The sequence below is a fragment of the Camelus ferus genome, chromosome X (assembly GCF_009834535.1).
Source record: "Camelus ferus isolate YT-003-E chromosome X, BCGSAC_Cfer_1.0, whole genome shotgun sequence".
In the NCBI taxonomy this organism is placed as follows: Eukaryota; Metazoa; Chordata; class Mammalia; order Artiodactyla; family Camelidae; genus Camelus; species Camelus ferus.
Window position 1 is genome coordinate 43,176,010 of NC_045732.1, and position 20,606 is coordinate 43,196,615.

Here is a 20,606-nt window from a genome sequence, read left to right on the forward strand (position 1 = left end):
ACCGTGCAAGACAGATGCTAAAAGAGTTCTGAGATTTTACATCCTAAGATCTGGACACCAAAACAGCTCAGAGACCCTACGCCCAAGTACACAAACCACAAACACCTTAGAGATCTCATACCTTGGCATACTGGCTCATAAATGGCTTAGAGACTTCAGTCACTGGAAACAGTACTTTAACAAGTCAGAAACATCACACCCTGGGACTGATACCCTCAAAAGGAATAGAGACTTCATACCTGGAAATAGACCCCAAACAACCTAGGGACCTCATTTCATGGGACACAGAAACCAAAGGTTCTCAGGGACCTCACCCATATACACAGACACAGATAGTTCACAGATACATACACATAGTTCAGAGTTCCCAAATTCTTTGTCACAAGTGCCCAAATAGTTAAAATAAATCCTAATTCAGATTAAAAACCCCTAAAGAGCTGAGAGATCACACATTTTGGAGAACGATCTTCAAACAGTATAAGGATCTCCCACCCAGAACCACATGCCCGACTATAGTCTGAAGAGTGTGGAAAGAGGTAGTGGGAATCTCTGGGGATTTTTTTTTTTCTTGTTTCTCTCCTGGCTTTTCCCTAATGGTAGCCCCAGGTCAGAACTCTACGGCAGCAGTGTAGGCAGCTAAATCTCCGGGAGAAATGGCATCATTTTGGCCAGAGGACGAGGAAGACAGGCCCCTGAAGGCTGGAGATGTGGAGGGCAACTCCACAGAGGAGAGAGCTAGAGAAAGGAACCCCCTAATTCTGTGCGTAAATTGACGCAAGCCTCAGGCTTGCATGAGCAGATCCAAACAGAACGACAAAGCTTTGAAAATGGAACTGACAATTTTGAAATCCCAGTCTATCCCTTCCCACCCTCCGCGAATAGATAAACAAGATTATACTGTATAGCACAGGGAAATATACACAAAATGTTATGATAACTCACAGAGAAAAAAATGTGACAATGAGTGTGTATATGTCCATGTATGACTGAAAAATTGTGCTGAACACTGGAATTTGACACAACATTGTAAAATGATTATAAATCAATAAAAAATGTTAAAAAAAAAAAAAAAAGAAAATGGAACTGACATCAGAAGTACTGCCCACAGAAAGCGAGACAAAACTTGTGGTTTGAACCCAAACAAGTGGATTGTCTGATAAAAAACAAATAAACTATTATTTTCAGGAGCTTAGGAAGACCTAAAGTCTAAACAACACAAGATTTTAAATGTCCAGGATATAACCTAAACTTACTGTACCTATGAAGAACCAAGAAAATGCAACCAATTCTCAAGACAACAGATACCAAAACGAAATGACTCAGATGTTAGAATTCTCAAAGATTGTTTTAAAAGACTGTAAAAAAGCTATGCCAACCATATCTCATGAAGCAAAGGTAAACACACTGAAATGAATGGTAAGATAGAAGTTCTCAGTAGAGAAATATGTTTTAAAACTATTTTTAATAAAATAGGAGTTGGGGATTAACAGATACACATGACTATATATAAAACAGATAAACAACAAGGACCTACTGTATAGCACAGGGAACTACATGCAGTTTCTTATAATAACTTTTAATGGAAAGGAATCTGAAAAGAAAAAAATAGCATAGCTGAATTGCTTTGCTGTACACCTGAAACTAACACTGTGAATCAACTACACTTCAATAAAAAATAGAATTTTTTAAAAGTCCCATCAAAGAAACTATTTTAAATATACACTCTATAGAGTATATAAAAACTATAGAGAAACTATAAAAAAACTAATTGGAAATTTTAGAACCAAAAATATACCATTCGAAATAAAAATTTATCGGGACAGGCTCAATAGAAGAATAGATATGACAGAGGAATCAGTGAACTTGAAGATAGGTCAACAGAAATTCTCCAATTTGAAGAACAGAAAGAAAAATATTAGAAAACGTGGGCAGGATTTCAGGAACCTATGACACAATTTCAAAAGGTCAAATATTCATGCCATTGAAGCCTCAGATAAAGGATGATGCTGGTGTGGAAAAAAATTGAAGAAATGATAGCCAAAACTTTCCCAGACTTGGATGAAAGGCATAAATTAACCGACTCGAGAAATGCAATGATCTCCAAGCAGCATAAACTCAAAGAAATATATCATAATCAAATTGCCAAAAGATAAATATCTTGAAAGCAGTTAGAGAAAAACAACATATTACATAGGGGAAAAATGATACAAATTCCACATATTTCTCATCAGAAATATAGTGGCCAAAGGGCAGTGGAACAACTTCTTTAAAGTACTGAAAGTCACAGTCAACCCAGAATTCCAGTCAGCCAAAATGACATTCAGAAATGAAAACAAAACAAAGACATTCTCAGATGACAGAAAGTTAAGAGCATTTGTCAACAGCAGACCTGTTCTACAAGAAATGATAAAGAAAAATGATACCAGAGGGAAACTTGGAACTTCAGGAATGAAGGAAGAGCAACAGAAATGGTAAATCTCTGGGTAAATATAGAAGACCCATTTCCCCCTCTTAAATTCTTTAAAATATGAATTACTGTTCTGTGCAAAAATGTCCTCAGTGTTGATGTTTTCAGAGTATATAGATGTAATAAATATGACAATATAACAGGAGGGAGCAGGGTAAAGGGAAATATATGGTCGCAAGACTTCCACATTTTACTTGAAGCGGTAAAATATCAACTCTAAAAAGACTGTGAAAGATTAGGTATGTGCATTGCAATCCCTAGAGCAACCACTAAAAATTATTACAAAGAGATATAGCCAAAAGTCTGATAGATAAATTAAAATGGAATCCTAAAAAGTATTCAAACAATCCAAAAGAAAATAAGAAAGGGAAATAGAGGAACAAAAGAAGGAGGGGGAAATAGAAAGCAAATAATAGAGTGACAGCCCTAAATCCAACCACATCATGGAATACTAATCAACCGTAAAAAATGACAACATAATGCCATTTGCAGCAACATAGATGTCCCTGGAGAATGTCATTCTAAGTGAAGTTAGCCAGAAAGAGAAAGAAAAATACCATATGATATCACTCATATGCAGAATCTAAATTAAAAAAACAGAAGACAAGTGAACTTAAAAATAAAACAGAAACAGACTCACAGACATAGAGTACAAACTTGTGGTTGCCGGCGGGGAGGAGGGTGGGTAGGGACAGACTGGGAGTTTGAGATTTATAGATACTGGAAGGTATATATAGAATAGATAAACAAGATTATACTGTATAGCACAGGGAAATATATTCAAGATCTTGTAGTAGCTCACGGTGAAAAAGAATATGAATATATGTATATTGATGTATAAATGAAAAACTGTGCTGTACACCAGAAATTGATGCAACATTGTAAACTGACTATAACTCAATTAAAAAAAGAAAAAAATCACTGAAAAATAAATCCAACCACATCAATAATCACATTAAATGTCGATGGTCTAAACCAGGGTCCACAAACTTTTGCTTAAAGGACCAGATAGTAAATATCTTAGGCTTGCAGGCCGTACAGTCTCTCTCACAACTATTCAACTCTGCTGTCATAGTGTAAAAGTAGCCATAGACAATAGTAAATGGATGGGTGTTTTCTGTGTTCCAATAAAATGTTATTTATAATAATAGCCGGTCAGCTCACAGGCCATAGTTTCTGACCCTTGGTCTAAACTCATCTATTCAAAGACAGAAGCTTTCTGATTATATATACATATTTTAAAAACAAGATCCAACTATGTACTTTCTACAATAAACTACTTCAAATATAAAGATATAGACAAGTCAAAAGGAAAAGGATGGATAAAAAGATGGAGAGATTATATTACTATCAGACAAAGTAGCTATCAGAACAGGGAAAATTATCAGGAATAAACAGGGACATTATCTAATAGTAAAACAGTAAATTCACCAAGATGATATAACAATCTTAAATGTACATTCATTTAACAAATCTTCAAAATACATGAAGTGAAAACTGATAGTAATGCAAGGAGGAACAGGCAAATTCACAGTTATAATTGGTGACTTCTACAGTCTTCTTTTAGTAATAAAGATAAAAAGTAGACAGAAAATCAGTAAGGATAGGGAAGACTTGAACAACATTACCAAACAATTTGACCTAACTGACATTTATAGAGTACTCCAACCAACAGTGAATACAAACAATACAAATTCTCCTCAAGTGCACATGGAAAATTCACCAAAACAGACCATATTCTATGCCACGAAACAAACGTCAACAAATTTAGAAGTTTTAAAACCCAGAAAATATGTTCTCTGACTATAACGGAATTAAACTAGAAATCAATAAAAGAAATATATATGGAAAATCCCCCAATATTTGGAAATTAAACAAGATACTTCTAAATAATCCATGAGTCAAAGAGGAAATCAGAAGGGAAATTAGAAACTATTGTGAATTGAATAAAAATGAAAATACAACAAATAAAAATTTGTGGGATATAGCTAAAGTAGTGATGAGAGGGAAATTAACAACATTAAAATGTTTCTTAAAAAAAGAAGAAAGTTCTCAAATCAATTATCTAAATTTCCAATGTAGGCAACTAGAAAAATTATGCCTGAAGGAAGGAAATAATAAAGATAAGAACAGAAATCACTACAATTGAAAACAGGAAAACAATAGAAAAAAATCAATGGAGCCAAATGTCAGTTCCTGAAAAACATCAATGAAATTGAAAGTCTCTTTCAAGTGAAAGCACCAAAAGCAGTACAACTTTTTTTCATTAACTCCTAATTCAATAAGAAAGCCTCTGCAAAAATTTTCTATTGCTTCCGAATTCTCAAATGGAAAGGATTTTACTAGAAAGAGCCTAATGAGCAAGACTTTTTCATGAGAAAAATATTGCAGAAGCAAAGGGGACATTTTCCCTCTGCATTGTGATTACATCGTGCATTCACTGTTACATCAGAAAAAGGTGAGGTATTTAGCTCTTTCATAATATTTGTAATAGGAAATGGAGCTATTACATTTTGTTATTATCGCAGTGGATTTCATCCCGGCACTTGAAAATCAGTTTGTAGTTTTGAAATCAGAAAATATTTCTGGTAGCAGTACATTCAAACAGTGATTTAAGCTGAAAAATTAATAACGATATAGAATGTACGGCGATTACAACTTCTGCCGTGATTAATTTATCTTCTTAATATGAATTCCTTTATCAAAAAATTATTTTATCAGTTTCTACGATACGACTTGAAGAAATCATACATCGCTTATACTTAACTGTGCTATGTTGGTTTATATCTGACTTTCTACCACTTTTTGATATTGAAGGAACGATTCCGTACGGCTCAAAGAGCTTCAAAAGGACTTTTCCCTCGTTTAAAAAAAGCCTAATGTTAGTAAATTCACCACGAAACTTACACCAGCGTTCTACCGTTTGGGGGTTCAAATACACAAATTAAAAAACAGCTAATAGCAACCACCACAAGAATTGTAAAGATTGGACGTGATCATCTCATAGTACGTGGGGATGCATAACCGACCATAAGGGCTGTGAACTTGCTGTCTGCAGCAAATAAAGTGAACATCACGTTTACCTGTGAGAGCGAGTAAGTTGTAAAGCATAATTTTCAGAACGAAGCCAGAGGGATGGGCGGACGCAGAGAAGTAGGAACGTGGAGGCACGGATGGACTTCGCAGCGTGTTCTGGTGCTCGCTGGAGTAAACTTTCGAAACAGGCGGCAGGAGTGAGCCCTTGCTGATTGGCTGTTGTCTAGAACGTAAGCCTGTCTCTGATTGGCTGGCTTTCAGGAGGGTTTCTCACTGGCTGTCTTTTAAGGACTGGGCATTTATCACCCAGCGATAAGTAGATGTATTCCACGATGTTTCTCTGTTCCCTAGTGTGCCTGGAGAAGTGGAATTTCTGGATCACAAAATTTTTTTTTCTTGTTTCGGTTTTTTTTCGGGGGCGGGGGGCGGCGTTGGGGATTAGGTTTATTTATTTATTTATTTGATGGAGGTACTGAGGATTGAACTCAGGACCTCCTGCATGCTAAGAATGAGCTCTACCACTGAGCCATAACCTCCCCCACAGGAGATGTATATCTTTAAACGTTCTTAAGCATTTCCGAATGGTTTTCCAAAGTGGTGGAATCCTGTTTCACTCCCACCAGCAGTGCATAAAGAATTATCTTAAATTTGTTTGTTTGTTTGTTTGTTTGTTTTTACCAATGTGATATTGTGTGATATTCTTTATTGTGGTTTCAATTTGCTTTTCCCCAGTGAATAATGAGGTTGAATATCTTTTACATGGTTATTGAACATTTGGGCTTCCTCTTCCGCGATGCACCGGTTCGAATCTTTTGCCCACTTGTCTACTGGCTGCAAAGGATTTTTTTTTTTTAATTTAACTAGTGATCAACCTTTAAAAAGTAAAAGATTCTCTACTAAACTGCAGTATCTGGCTTTTCACTGAGATACTGGAAGATCTGACCACCTGTACAGCAGCAGTGGGTGGGAGCTGGGTGGTGGCTGCCCTTCTAGATGAGGCATTGTGTCCCTAATGCCCCCTGTGCCCACTGCCGGTCTAGCTTCATTCATGAAAATGCTGAGCCCCACAGGCATTTGAGTTTGGGACATGCTGGGGTAGCCACCCCTGACTCTGTCTTCACCTTCCCCTACCAACTGTGCTCTCTATGAACCTGGAGGCGTCAGGGAGAAATATAGGTGAGGGTTTGCTAGCAGGTTGGCTATCAGGTTGGCACTAGCTCCCCCATTCTTCATCCCCAATGTGGAGCAACAGCTCTTGGGCAAGTCCTGTAGCCCCTGCTCCCAACCCAGCCCCTCATATCTCACTTGATGCCCCACGGCCCTGCATGACCCCTGACCTCACCATCTCATAGAGACTCGGCCGTAAAGCCCAGGTATGATTGGTAAATATTTTCTCAGCTTAAATAAAAGTCCTAATGGGAATATCAGCAGCTTAGATCCTCATTTAAAAATTAAGCCATAGTCTCATTAATAAGCATGTTTTTTTAAAAAAAAATCCATTAAAATTTCGCAAACTTGAGTTAATGGGGAGAGCCAAGAAGGGTTCAGTTTGGTTTTGTATCCATAAAATTCGCATTAGCAAATTTAAAAAAATGTTTTCAATGCTTTTTGTTACTTATAAAAGGTTCTCTGAACAATAGGATGAGGCTGTCTTCGATATCAGGGCCGAAATCAAATGTGATTCTTCCAGAAGAAAACTGTGATTTGATGGACTGTCTTAGACAAGAAGACAGAATTCTTGGCCCCCTTCATACATTTTCCTGATCTCAGTGTTTCTATGCCACATCCAGGGCTGGCATCTGGATGTCCGCAGTCTGGCTGTGTGACTTTGGCCAAGTCCTGTGTCCCCCATGGGCCTGTTTTTCCTTCTGTCAAATAAAGAATCATAAGCACCATTCTGATCTGTTACGGGTTTCTTAGGAGGTTACAAGACAGTGAAAATGAAGTATCTTTGAGGAATGAAATCAACTCTCTGAGAACATAACATATTTTAAAATTATTATCACACAGAACTTGTATTTTTGGAGCAAAGTACTGGGTAATGCCAGTGTATTAGTCTGCTCCGGCTGCCATAACAGAATACTACAGACTAGTTCGCTTAAACATCACAAGTGTATTTTCTCACAGGTCTAGAGGCTGGAAGCCCAAGATCTAGATGTTGGCAGGGATGGTTTCTCCTGAGGCCTCTGTCCTTGACTTGCAGATGGTCACCTACTCACCGGGTCCTCACGTGGTCTTTCCTCTGTGTTTTGTCCTAATCTGCCTTCTTATAAGGATATAAATCAGACTGGATTAGGGCCCACCCTAATGACCCGATTTTAACTTAATCCCCTCTTTAAAGGCCCTATCTCCAAATACCGTCACATTCTGGGCTACTGGGAATGAGGGCTTCAACATAGGAATTTAGGAAGGTCAGTTCAGCCCATAACAGCCAGAGACAAATTTTCTCTAAGATGGGGGTAGAGGAGGAAGGAGTAGGCTGCATGTGGTGAGACCTCACATGGATGGACAGATTGCTCAGTGGTGGCCCTGGGCATCAGTAAGGGCTCTGGCAATGAACATTATATGTAATCATGGCCTTATTGTTTTGGCAAAAAAAAAAATGCAGGTGAGGAGGGTATAGCTCAGTGGTAGAGCAGATACTGTGTAGCATCCAGGAGATCCTGGGTTCAATCCCCAGTACCTCCTTTAAAAAATAATAAATAAATAAATAAATAAATAAATAAATAAATAAATAAATAAATAAATAAACCTAATGACCTCCCCCCTAAAATTTTTTTAAATAAATAAATTTTTAAAGTAATAAATAAACCTAATTATCCCCCCAAAAAAACCCACAAAAAATTTAAAAATGCAAAATAAAATAGTGCAGAAAAGCACAAAGATAAAAACTTCTTTTTAAAAAAAAATCACTCTAAATCCCACTACCAAGAAATAACCATTTTTCTCGCCATGTTCTTTCTCCACATGTACATGGATAGGAAGCAAGACTGGTGGGTGGAGAGTCAGCGAGAAGGAAAGAGGAGGGGTATAGCTCAGTGGTAGAGTGCATGCCTGGCATGCATGAGGTCCTGGGTTGAATCCCCAGCACCTCCATTAAAATAAAAAAATAAATAAACCGAATTATCTCCCCCCTCAAAAAAACCAAGCAAACAAAAAAGAAATAAAAGCAATTTATACAAATGGGCTTGTGCTGTACAAGTTAGTTGAACTAAAAGGTGTTGTGTTTCTCTTCAATTAAATTAACAGAAGAAAAATAAATGAATGTTCTGTTGGTTTCCTATTGCTGCTATTACAAATTACCACTAAGCTAGTGGCTCAAAGCAACACAAATTAGTACCTTACAGTTCTGGAGGTCAGAAATCCGGACATGGGTCTTACTGGGCTCCAATCAAGGTGTCAGCAGGCCTGCATTCCCTTCTAGATGCTCTAGGGGAAATTCTGTTTTCCTGCTTTTTCCAGCTTCTAGAGGCCCCTACATTCCTGCAGCTCCTGGCCTTCCTCCTCCATCTTCAAAGTTAACAACGTCAGCTGCATTTTCGCATCATCTCACTCCTGCCTCCCTCTTCCACTTTTAAGGAACCTTGTGATTACATTGGGTCCACCACCTAATCCAAAATAATCTCCTTATTTTAAGGTCAGTTGATTAGCAAACTTAATTCCATCAGAAACCTTGATTCTCTTTTGCCATGTAACATAACCCAGTCACAGGTTCTGGGAATTATGAGCATCTTTGGGGGTGGGACCATTATACTGCCTGCCATGAATGCAAAACGTAAAAAAAAAAAACTGAACTTCAGCTAAATTTTTCATCACAACATCCTCTACATTTAATTTTTTCATAATTCTCTAAGTAAAAAAAAAAGATTTTGAAAAACCTTTATCAGATAAGATGCTTTTGTCTGCAATTTACAGAAACGAACTTGAACCAGCTTGACCAATAAGAGACTAGATGAGCTCACAAAAGGGGAAGTGGCCGGGAGTGTATAGCTCAGTGGTAGAATGCGTGCTTAGCATGCCTGAGGTCCTGGGCTTGGTACCTCCATCAAAAATAAATAAATGAAATGTTACCTCCCCCCTCCAAAAAAAAAGAGGAAGTGGGCTTTAGGCTAATGCTGACCTAGAGGCCCCCCATTTCTCCTGCCTCTCTCTGAAATATCCCAAAGCTGGCAGGGCTTCCTGGTGTTCATAATAACTAACATTTGCAAAGCACCTACTAGCTGGAGGGCAGGAAAGCGGGGAGACGGCTCCAGCAAGGTTAAGTAACCTGCCCGAAGCCATTGTCCATGAGAATAATCAGTAAACAATCAATAATAAGAATAGAAAAGGGTTTTATTTCAGCCAAACTGAGGACTAGCCCAGAAGCCCGCTTCCCAGATTACTCTGAGAAACTGCCCCCAGAGAAGCAGGGCTTCCAGCACAGTTTTATCTTTTCAGAACAAAGAACGTTAAACAAGTCAGGGATACATTTCTTCAAGGTTTCCAAAGAAACAGACCAGCACGTACAATATGGCCTTGGCGTCTGGGAAGGGAGTCTTACCATCAAAGGAGTACCAGCACTGGCGTCCTAGGAAAAGGGGCATTTAATCTTTTTTTAAAACTTTGGGGGGGGGTAATTAGGTTTGTTTATTTATTTATTTTTAAATGGAGGTACTAGGGGTTGAACCCAGGACCTCATGCATGCTAAGCATGTGCTCTACCACTGAGCTATACTCACCCCCTAATCTTTATTTTTTAACATGGACATTCTTTACTTCTGGTCAATGTGCCTTTTCCTTTCCTAGTTAAAGCAGATGTACAGTGTATATTTGATTGGCCATAAACAGGCTATTTTAGTTAGCATGAAATTCAAGTTAACTCATGTATAAGCCAGAATGGCTTCCCTATATCTGTCTCAAGATGTGAACATTTCTTTCATCATCATCCTGCCAGTGAGTGGCAGAGCTGTGATCCCAGCCCAGGCCACTCAACTCTAGAAGCCAGGCTTTTCACCACTGTCAGTCCACACTGACCTGTGCTGGTGGGAGAACTCCAGTCCAGAGGCCTGCCTTCCTGAGTGAGTGAGTGAGTGAGTAGGGGCTGGCAGCCCAAGTCCCCAGGTGTGATGAGGGACTGTGCCTTGCAGACACCGGCCAGCCCTCAGCCTGTCCGTTACACACGACCATGGAGCCGCACAACCTGTGAAGCACCAAGACATGGTCAGGCTATTTCTTCACCTTCCCTCTGCCTGGCTGGGCTAATCTGGGCCTCTGCAACCCGCCCATCACCCTGTGATGTGCTATCCTAAACTGCTCGGTTTCCCCGTGTTATCATTGTTGGTTCTCATCTCCAAGAGCTTTGCACGTGCCACTGGCACATTCTGTCTCCCTTTCTTCTGCTTGGGTAACTTAACTCCTTATCCTTCAGATTTCAACCAAGATATCACCTCCCTGTGGACTCCCCCTCTGGCATCCCCAACTGTCACAGGCTAAATAATAGCTCGCCAAAAGATGTCCACCTCCTAATCACTAGAACCTGTGAATTTTCACTTATATGGCAAAAAAGGACCTTGCAGATGGGATTAAATGAAGGAGCCAGAGATGGGGAGATTATCTGGATTAGCTGGTAGGCCCTAAATATAACCACAAGTGTCCTTTTAAGAGGTAGACTGAGGAAGATCTGAGATAGACAGTAAAGGAGAAGCCGTGAAGATACCCACAGAGGAGGTGGCAATGTGACCATGGAGGCAGAGATAGGACTGATGGGGCCACAAGCCAAGGAATGCTGGCAGCCACTGGCAGCTGGAAGAAGCAACAACTAGGTTCTCCCTTAGAGCCTCTGGAGGGAGTGCTGCCTTGCTGATACCTTGATTGAGGACTTCTGACCTCCAGAGCTGTGAGTGAATAAATTTCTGATGTTTAAGCCACCATGTTTTTGGTACTTTGTTACAACAGCCCTAGGAAACCAAGACACCCTCTTTGGCTCTGGTTGGTCCCCATCTGTGCTCCCCTTTAGAACACTCCTGATGAGGAAGATTAATTGCTTGTTTAACTGCAGACTCACCCAGCAGATTCTGTGCTCCAGGAGAACAGGAACAGGTCTGCCATGGTCCTGTGTACATCCCCAGCACCTGGCACCAAGTAGGTGCCCAATGAATAATAAAAAGGGAAGAAAGGAAGGAAAGGAGGCAGGCCATCCACAAAAGTTCTGGTTTTACTTGGAGAGAAGGGGTAGGGAAAAACCCTAATGGCCACAAGATCAGAACAGCCTTGACTGAGACCTGCTTGCAGTTGGCAGTGAAACTGCGGACAGAGGGAGGCTGGAAGGACCACCAGAGGATCTGCCCTTTCCCCCAAGGACTCTGTGCAGCAACCACATCAAAGCTTCAGCTGCAATAGGGTGTTAGCACTGAAGGCAGCTCCAGCTCCCCTCTTATAAGAGGCGCTCTCCCCACATTTCCCTGGCAATTCCTGACTCCCCCATTGCCTGCCTCTAAGGGCCTCCCATGGTCCTAGGCATGCAAACCTTACCTTTCTCTTATGTCTTTCTTTCTTTTTTTCTTGTTTTATTTTGTGTTGTTTTTTATCGACTCTTTCGTCTTTCTTGAACCCACTCAGCCTCAGCAGTTCAGGGCTGTAAAGTCCAGCAGAGACCATCATTGACCTCCCCACTGAACAAATGGAGAAACTGTGGCACAGAGAGGGCCAGGGATCTGTTCAAGGTCACCCAGTGTGATATCAGTAACAGAGCTGAGACTGGAAACTGAAAATTGGACCCAGGTGTGGGCCCCTGCTGTGCCCCAGGAGACCCTTGTACACCCTCAGAGTGACATCTTCAAGGACAACCAAAATGGCCTTGATCCTAGGAGAGATCCTTGCCCCTGCCAGCTGGAAAGAGACAGGAGCCTAGTAGTCCCTGGACCTTCCCCACTGAAGGATGCAGTGGGCCTTCACTGCCACGTAGTGAATTCCACAGCCCAGCCCCCATGTCCAGGTCAAGGCCACAGGTCTACCAACATATGGTGTGGCCTTTGAAACCTCTGACCTCAATTCCCTCCAGTACAGAAGAGAAACCAAGGCCCAGAGAGGGTAAGAGACAGAACCCAAGCCACACAGCAACTCCAATGCAGAACTAGGGCTAGAACTGCACTCACCTTGCTTCCCATTCTGTGGTTCTATGGCAAATGCTTCCCACTGCCTCCCCTATTGTCCTCACCCCCATTCTCTCCCTCTCCACTATCCCATCCCGACTCTTCTCAGATGGTAATGGAGATTATCTGTCCTTAAGGAGGATGAATTCCTCCACAAGACCAAGGGAATAGATTATGATTGATCTAAACGAATCATAGCAATTTTGCCTCCCTTGGATAAATTGGAGAGGGGGACATTTGATTCCATTTTGGTCAATGAGGAATTATCCCTTATTCAATACAGGATAATCTATAGCGAAGTCTGTCCATCCCAAATAAAAAGACAATGTTTCATTAAGAGAAAGCCTTTGTTCTGACCCCTTTTTCCTGAATTGGATACAGATGTAAGGGCTGGAAATGCAGCAGCCGTCTTAGGACCACAAGGCAATAAGCATGAAGACAAAAGCCAGCAAGCTTAAAGATGGTTGAGATGAAAGAAGGGAAGAGGGGAAGTGAAAATTCAACCCTGCTTACAATATCATTGAGCTTGAGACTGCCAATCTCAAATTTTCTGATAATGGGAGGAAATAAACTCCTTACTTGAAGGCACTCTAATAGGGCTTTCTGTTACTTGCAGGGAGAATGCCTTACCGAGAAAGAACCTTTTCACATAATCTCTTAACTACCCTCTGAGATGGCCAGGCTATGTTCTAGCATGTCCATTTTATGGACAAGGAAACTGAGTTACAGAGCCTATGTGGTTTAAATGCCTTCCCTCAAGTTCTCACAAACTCTGGATCTGGTGGAAAGGCAGGCGTTTTCTTTAGGGTAGAAATAACACTTTGTAAGCAAGCACTGTCCCAGCATATTGTGTGGGCCTGGGGTCATAGGAGCATCAAATGGCTCTGAAGGTGGCATAGTCTGGGAAACCCTGGCTGCTGCCCCACAAGTTCTTCTGGGGCTTTGTCCTAGGAGGAGCACTGGGGCCAGCAGTGGATGGGGAGGGAGCATAGTGGGTCTCGGCGACTCAACAGAAAGTGCCTTCACTCTAAGGAGAAAAAGAAATCTGCTGTTGGAGTCATTTAGTGAAAGCAAAGCTATCTTTAATTCATCTATGGAAAGCTGTGGCTGAATTCTGCCAACTCTAGATATACCCTGAAGCCCATTTTTTTTTTGTCATTTTAAAATATTTTTATTGAAGTATAGTTGACTAACAATGTTGTGTTAATTTCTGGTGTACAGCATAGTGATTCAGTTACATATATATATATATATATGTATATATATATATGTATACACACACACATATTCATTTTCATATCCTTTTTCTTATAGGCTGTTATAAGGTATTGAATATAGTTCCCTGTGCTATCCAGTAGGACCTTGCTGTTTATCTATGTTATATATAGTAGTTCTGAAACCTATTATTAAAGCTGAGCCAAGCTACAGAGCACCAGCCCCTCATTCACCTCTGGGTCTCTGAAGAACAGAGTCCCATGTCCAGGGTTCCCCCACTCCCTCAGTGGAGCCAGTGTCCAGCTAGGGTGGTGCCAATGCCCTCCCAGCCCCTCATCCTGGCCAGAGCTCTGCCTGCTGTAAAGGAAGGACTAGCAGCTCCTTGAAGCCAGGAGACCTTCCCGGAAGAAGGCTCCCCTGTCCGTGGGCTCCTCAGCTGGCAAAGTCCATTTCCACAGAGGATTCGATCCACACAACACTGTATGTGTAGTCAGAAGTTAACTCTTCTGCAGTAACAAACCAACCCCACAATGTCAGTGGTTTCACACAATAATAAAAGCTTGTTTCTTGCTCTCATCACAGAATAATGTGGGTGTTTCTGGTTGATAGGTGGACTTTCATGTGCTGGCTGAGGACCCCAGGCTCCTTGTACACTGTGGCTTTCCCCTCTGCTGGGGCTCGAGACCTCCAAAGGATGGACGATGGGCAAATGGAGGAAACACCACTGTTTCTTAAGGACTCACATGGTTTTAGCTCAAGCCCATTGGGCAGGACTGGTCATATGGCCCCACCCAGGTGCAAGGGAAGGTGGAAGATGTAATTTCTGGCTGGGCAGCTGCTTTGCAACAGCTCAACATTAGGGCAGACAAAGCATGACTTTTGGGGACAGCCAGCTGTCACTGCGACGCCCTGTCAGATGGGTAGTTATCCCCAGGAATCTGAGGCTAGTGCAAGCGACTCATTCAAGGTCAGTTAGATCCATGATTACAAACTTGGTGTCCACTCTCCCAGCTCCTTGCCCCAAGCCACTGAAGCAGCCAGCTCACTGCTTTGAATTTTAAGAAAAGTCTCAGGCCTGGTGCTTTATTTTACAAAGCAGTTTTAACTTGAGACCCTCACTTCATCCTCAAAACGTCTTGGAAAAGGAGGTGGGAAATAAGCAATCCCCATTTCACAGATAAAGAAACAGTAAGACCAATTCTGAAAATAAGTGAGAAGCCCCAGGTCTCAGGCACTGCAGACCTTCCGAGCAACAGATTATAGACAGTTCCCTTCCTCGGGCATCCCCGACAGTGACAAAAAGAGGCAGTCTGTGAGTCCTACGTGGTGACTAAAAGTGAAGCGCATATTCTAGAGCCTGTCATGTGCATGGCTCAGGTGTGTTAAAAGATAAACTGAGGCACATTTGTATGTTTCAGGAGTTTATTTAAGCAAACGCTGGAATTGGGCAGCTCTGGGAAGTGGTTTAGAAGCCCTCCACACCATGAGCTGGGGCAAGGCTTTTATAGGGCAGATGGAGAAGCAAAGCGAGCTTATTTGATTGGTTTAGAGCGGAAGAGGGTGCTTATTTGGGAAAACCCAGTTGGCTGTTTGTGACTGGTTCTTCTTAAATTTTGATTTCTCAGATACAGGTGCTTTGACTCTGGCTCACGTAGCCTACCAAGGCATCAGAGCCGCCTCAACCTAATGGCCTCCCTGTTTAATTACTTGAACCGGTGGTATTTGAACTTTCCCTTCTTAATCAGTGGTCTCCAAACGCACACCTTCAGCATCATCCTTTCCCCAATCTGTGTGACCCCAGGAGCATCCTCTCCCCATTCTGTGACACCAGGACTGTGCACACTACTGTGTGTGATGCCAGCGAGACCCTCATCCCAGTGTGTGCCCACTCCCCAAGCTGTTTTACACCAGCATGTCCACATCCCAGTCCATGTGATCATGAGTGTTCAACCCCCCATGTGAGGGACCCCATGACTGTTGACTCCCCATTGTGTGTGAGCCCATGAGTGTCCAAATACCCATGTATATGACCCTTGAACCGCCCTCACCACAGCCTGTGACCTCAGCAGTGTCTGCTCCCAAGTCTATACCAAGGAGCATCCATCAATTACTCTGTGTGACCGAGGGAGTGTCCACACCTTAATCTCCAGCCCCGGCGGTGCCGGCTCATCACTTCTTTGACCACAAGAATGTCCATACCGCTTTCACCAAGATTGCAGGAGTGTCTACAACACAGCCCATAGGACTGTCCCCACCTCAGTCACTATAACCCCAAGAGTATCCCCTCCTCTGTGGGACACCATGAATGTTCACACTCCAGTCTGTGCGACATAAGGAGTGTCCAGTCCACCCGTGTGTGGTTTCAGGAGTGTCCACTCCCCAATGTGTTTAAGAGTGTCCCAAACTCTCTCTGTGTGACCTCAGGACTGTCTACTCTTCAGTGTATGTGCATTGGGAGACCTTGGAGTGTTTGCACCTCTGCCTGAGTGACCTCAGGTCTGTCCACACTCCAGCCTGAGTGACTCCAGGAGTGTCCAAACCCCCATCTTCATGACCCCACATCTGTCCACACCCACCCTGTATGTCCTCACAGTTGCCCACACCTTAAGCTGTCTGATCCCAGATGATGTGTACATCCCAGTCAGTGATCCCAAGAGGTTCCACGCTACAGTCTGTGTGACCTCAGCAGTGTCCATACCCCAGGCTATCTGACCCCTGGGGTGTTCACACCCCAGTATGTTTAACCCTACAAATATCCACTAACCAGTCTGGGTGACTCAGAAGTATCCACCTCCTAGTGTGTGTGAGCCCAGAAGTGTCCACATACAAACCTGATCCCAGGACCGTCCACACCTTAGTTTGTTTAACTATAACAATGTCAACACACCTGTCCATCTGACCCCAGAGATGTCTACACTCTACTTTGTGTGATCCCAAGAGTGTGCAGCGTCCAGCGTGTGTGATTCCAGGAGTGTCCACTCCCCAGTGTGTGTGACTTCTGGAAAGAGACCCCCGTCTGAGTAACCAAGGCTGTCCAACCTCCAGTGTAGGCTACCTCATATGGTGGCCATACCCCGTCTATGTGGCCCCAGAAGTGTCCACATGACAATGACACAATGGTATGTTCTGAGACGACACTAGATTCCTCAGCACCTCCACTCCTGCCCACCCTCTGTGGGTGTGGCCTGGGAGGGGCTGCTCATGCCACCTCTGGGGATCACTTTGTCCCTAGCTCCCTCCAACACCAGGAAGTGGTCTCTTCTTTGCCTGTTTCCCCTCACTCTCTCTCTCCAGTAGACCATTCAGTTTCCATACCCCTCCGCAACCACACACAGGCATACTCGCATCCATGTCTCCAAACAGACCATCCCAGCTCCAGCCCCTGCAGATCTTGTAGAGAGCAAAGGCTGAGGCAGCCAGCCTCCTGCTGCAGACCCTGCCCCACAGACAGCAGTGGAGAAGAAGCCAGTGACTGCACCACTGATGACAGCGAAAGCTTCCAGGGCCTTGTGAAACATCTAAATAAAAATTGGACACCCTCCTCCCCAACTGGAATGTCGGCTCCACGTGGGCAGGGATGTTTGTCTGTCTTGTTCTCTGATGTCTTCTCAGCACTTAGAACAGTGCTCATCACATAGACCTCACTCATTGGGTGTCTGCTGAATGAAAGAACCCTTTGACCCAGCAATTCCACTTCTAACTCGAACACACACACAAACACACACACACACACACACACACACAGCTGTGTGCACCAGGCAGGTAGGAGCAAATGACTGGGAAAACCTTATAAATGTCCATTTCTAGACGATGACTGCTGCAGAGTGAAATGAAAGTTGGGGAGTTTATGTTATACCACAGAGTACCCACCTGACATGATACAGAATGCGTGGGACCTGTGTGTTCCTATGGGGTGGGAGTGCCTTCCACAGGACACGCTGTTAACAGGGAAAAGCAGGTGGGAGATGGTTTTAGTGACTCTGTGTGTGTGTGTGTGTGTGTGTGTGTGTGTGTGTGTGTGTGTGTGTTTGAAGGAAACACCAGAAACTGACCTCAGTGATCATTTTTGGAGAGTGGAGGTGGGGATGACCTGTATAGTCCATATATTTGATGTTTTGTTGGAACTTTTAATACAAACCCATTTCATGTATTTGTGTAACTCTTTATAAAGGAAAATCATACGATAAAAATAATATGCATAGCACAGAGCATTTGTGTGTCTGTTAGGGATCTGGGGTGTGCCTAGGAATAAGAATCTGAAACTCACATGCCCCAGGGGCTAGAGAGGTAACCCACAAGAGAGAGAGGTGCTAAGTTCAAGGTAAGGCAAACAGCAATAGGGCTGATGATTGATCCCTGACTCTCAGCAGTGGAGGGTGAGGATGGGGTGAGAGAGAGGTTGGGAAGGGGGAGGACTCCAGAGCTCAGAGTCCCAAACAGATCAGAGATCTCGCACTCCGGAGACACACCCTAAATAGATCAGGGGCCTCACACCCTAGAATTAACGTTCCCCCCAGTAGTTTGGGATGGGTGGCTTTTCCTATGTCATTACAAAGTAATCCCTTACACATATACACCTCGTTATGGACTGAATGTTTGTGCCCACCCCGCAAATCCATGTGTTAAAAGCCCTAACCCCTCAATGTGATGGTATTCGGAGTGGCTTTGGGCGGCTCATCTAGGGTTAGATGAAGTCATGAGGGTGGGGTCCTCATGATGGCATTAGTGCCCTTGTAAGAAGACACCAGAAACCATGTTCTTTCTTTCTACCATGTGAGCACATGGCAAGAAGGTGGCCATCTGCAAGCCAGGAAGAGAGCTGCCACCGGAACCTGACCATGCTGGCACTCTGATCTTGGACTTCTGTCCTCCAGAATTGTGAGAAAATACATTTCTGTGGTTTAGGCCACCCTGTCTATAGTACTATATAATGGTGGCCTGAGCTGGCTAAGACATATCTTAAGCTTTTACTTTCCAGTTTGATGTCAGAGTCCTGGCATGTGCACCACCTACCTCTGTCAGCACCAGCCGTCCTCAGTCCGTGGCCCTCCTACTCCTGCCCTTTGATCTCTGGGCACAGAGCCAGAGGGTCGCCTGGAGGCCCACGAGCAAGGACACTTGGCCCACCTTGCTGCACCATCTGCCCTCCAGGCTGCCAGGCGGGATGTGGAGCAGGACTTTGGAGAAGCAGGTGAACGGGATGGGCCCTGGGGGCCTGGGGCACAGGTCCTGGCACCAAGGCAGGAGTCTTTGGCCGGGCGTGGTAATCTGCTTCTCTTCTACGCAGGCTATCCTGGAGCGCTGTCATCCATTTTCCCCATCCTCCTCTCTTTTCCTTTCTCCTTCAAAGACAAGCAGAGGGCAGCAGAGGGACACAGAAAGAGGTCCGTGCTCTAACACAAGACCAGCTGTCAACATGCTGCAGGAGTGGGCCTGGGCTAAGGACTGGCTGTTCTGCTTCCTGGGGGGCGGCTGGGGGTGGGGAAGCCAGGGCCCTCAGGCTAGAGCGGTGTGGGGAGCGGCTGAGAAACACAGCACTGACCTTGAGGTTTGCTAGAAGAATCCCAGGGACCCCTGGCACACTGAAGGAGACCTTGAAGAGGACTTTGTAGAAAGATAGAAGCCTTCCCTGTGGAGGAGGCAGGTGTGAGAGTATTGTATTGTAGACACTTCAGTATATATATATATATATATATATATATATATATATATATATATATATATATATTTATATATTTAATATTATATATACACATGCTGTTGGGTTGTTGTGAGGAATAAAATGGATTATATTTTGTGTAGTGCTTAGAACAGGGCTTGGCACACAGTAAGCGTAGGGGATTACCGCGTCTGGGTTGTGGGAGGGGAGTGTTGCCTGCCATTCCAGCGAACAATGAATGCTCCCCGCCTTCCAGCTGGCAGCCACTGCAGCCTCCCCGCAACGGTGCGCCCTGGGGGAATGCAGGATGGAGAAAAACAGGATACTGGCCCTAGATAGCTGAGATGCATATCTAAGGAAAAATTTCAATGAGCCCAGACTCTTGCATCTTCCCATACATAGAAAAGTGCTAAAATCGTTAACTTGAGATGTCTGGGTTTTTTGGGTTTTGTTTTGTTTTTGTGATGAGCAGCAATCTTTTGATGTTTGACTACTTGGGTTTTTTCCCCAGCCAAAACTCCTATATATCCTGCCCCTCCCTTACCTCTTTGGAGCAGGTCCTCAGAGCTGTCTTGAGAGGTTGCCTTCTGGGCTATAGTTCTCAGTAAGACCCTGAATAAAACGTAACTCACAACTTTAAGGTTGTGCATTTTTCTTCAGCTGACTTGATCATCTTTTTCTAAATCAGCCTCTCTAACCTAGCCTTGAAAACCCTGCATGATGTGGCCCTGCCATCCCTTCCTGGTCCTGCTTCCTCAAGCTTAGATTCTAAGCCACATGGGTCTTGTTCCTTAGAAGAGCCAGCTCTACTTATTCTTGAATTTGCTAGGATGGAGCTCCCCGTCTGCAAAGCTGGAGGGGGTGGGGGGGTAGTGAATCTGAGCTGGCACGGAATTGAATAATGGGAGGAGTAGGTTGAGTTGATTTCCAAAAAGTATCAAAGTTGGTGGATGCAGCTAAAGCAGTGCTTAGAGGAAGTCCAGAGCTCTAAACGCCTATAGACAAGGTGAAAATCAATTACCTCAGCTTCCAGATCACGGATCTGGAAAAGGAACAGCAAACTGAACCCTAAGAAAGTGGAAAGAAGGAAGTTATAAAGA

General features: G+C 43.4%; 1 long non-coding RNA gene across 1 annotated transcript; it reads right to left on the reverse strand.

Moving 5' to 3' along the window:
* Positions 1-15,255: 15,255 nt before the first annotated feature.
* On the reverse strand, positions 15,256-19,918 carry LOC116662046. Its single transcript, XR_004318026.1, has 2 exons — positions 19,693-19,918; positions 15,256-19,476 (listed from the first exon to the last, which is right to left on the reverse strand). It is a non-coding gene; the product is annotated as an uncharacterized LOC116662046 (long non-coding RNA).
* Positions 19,919-20,606: the final 688 nt, after the last annotated feature.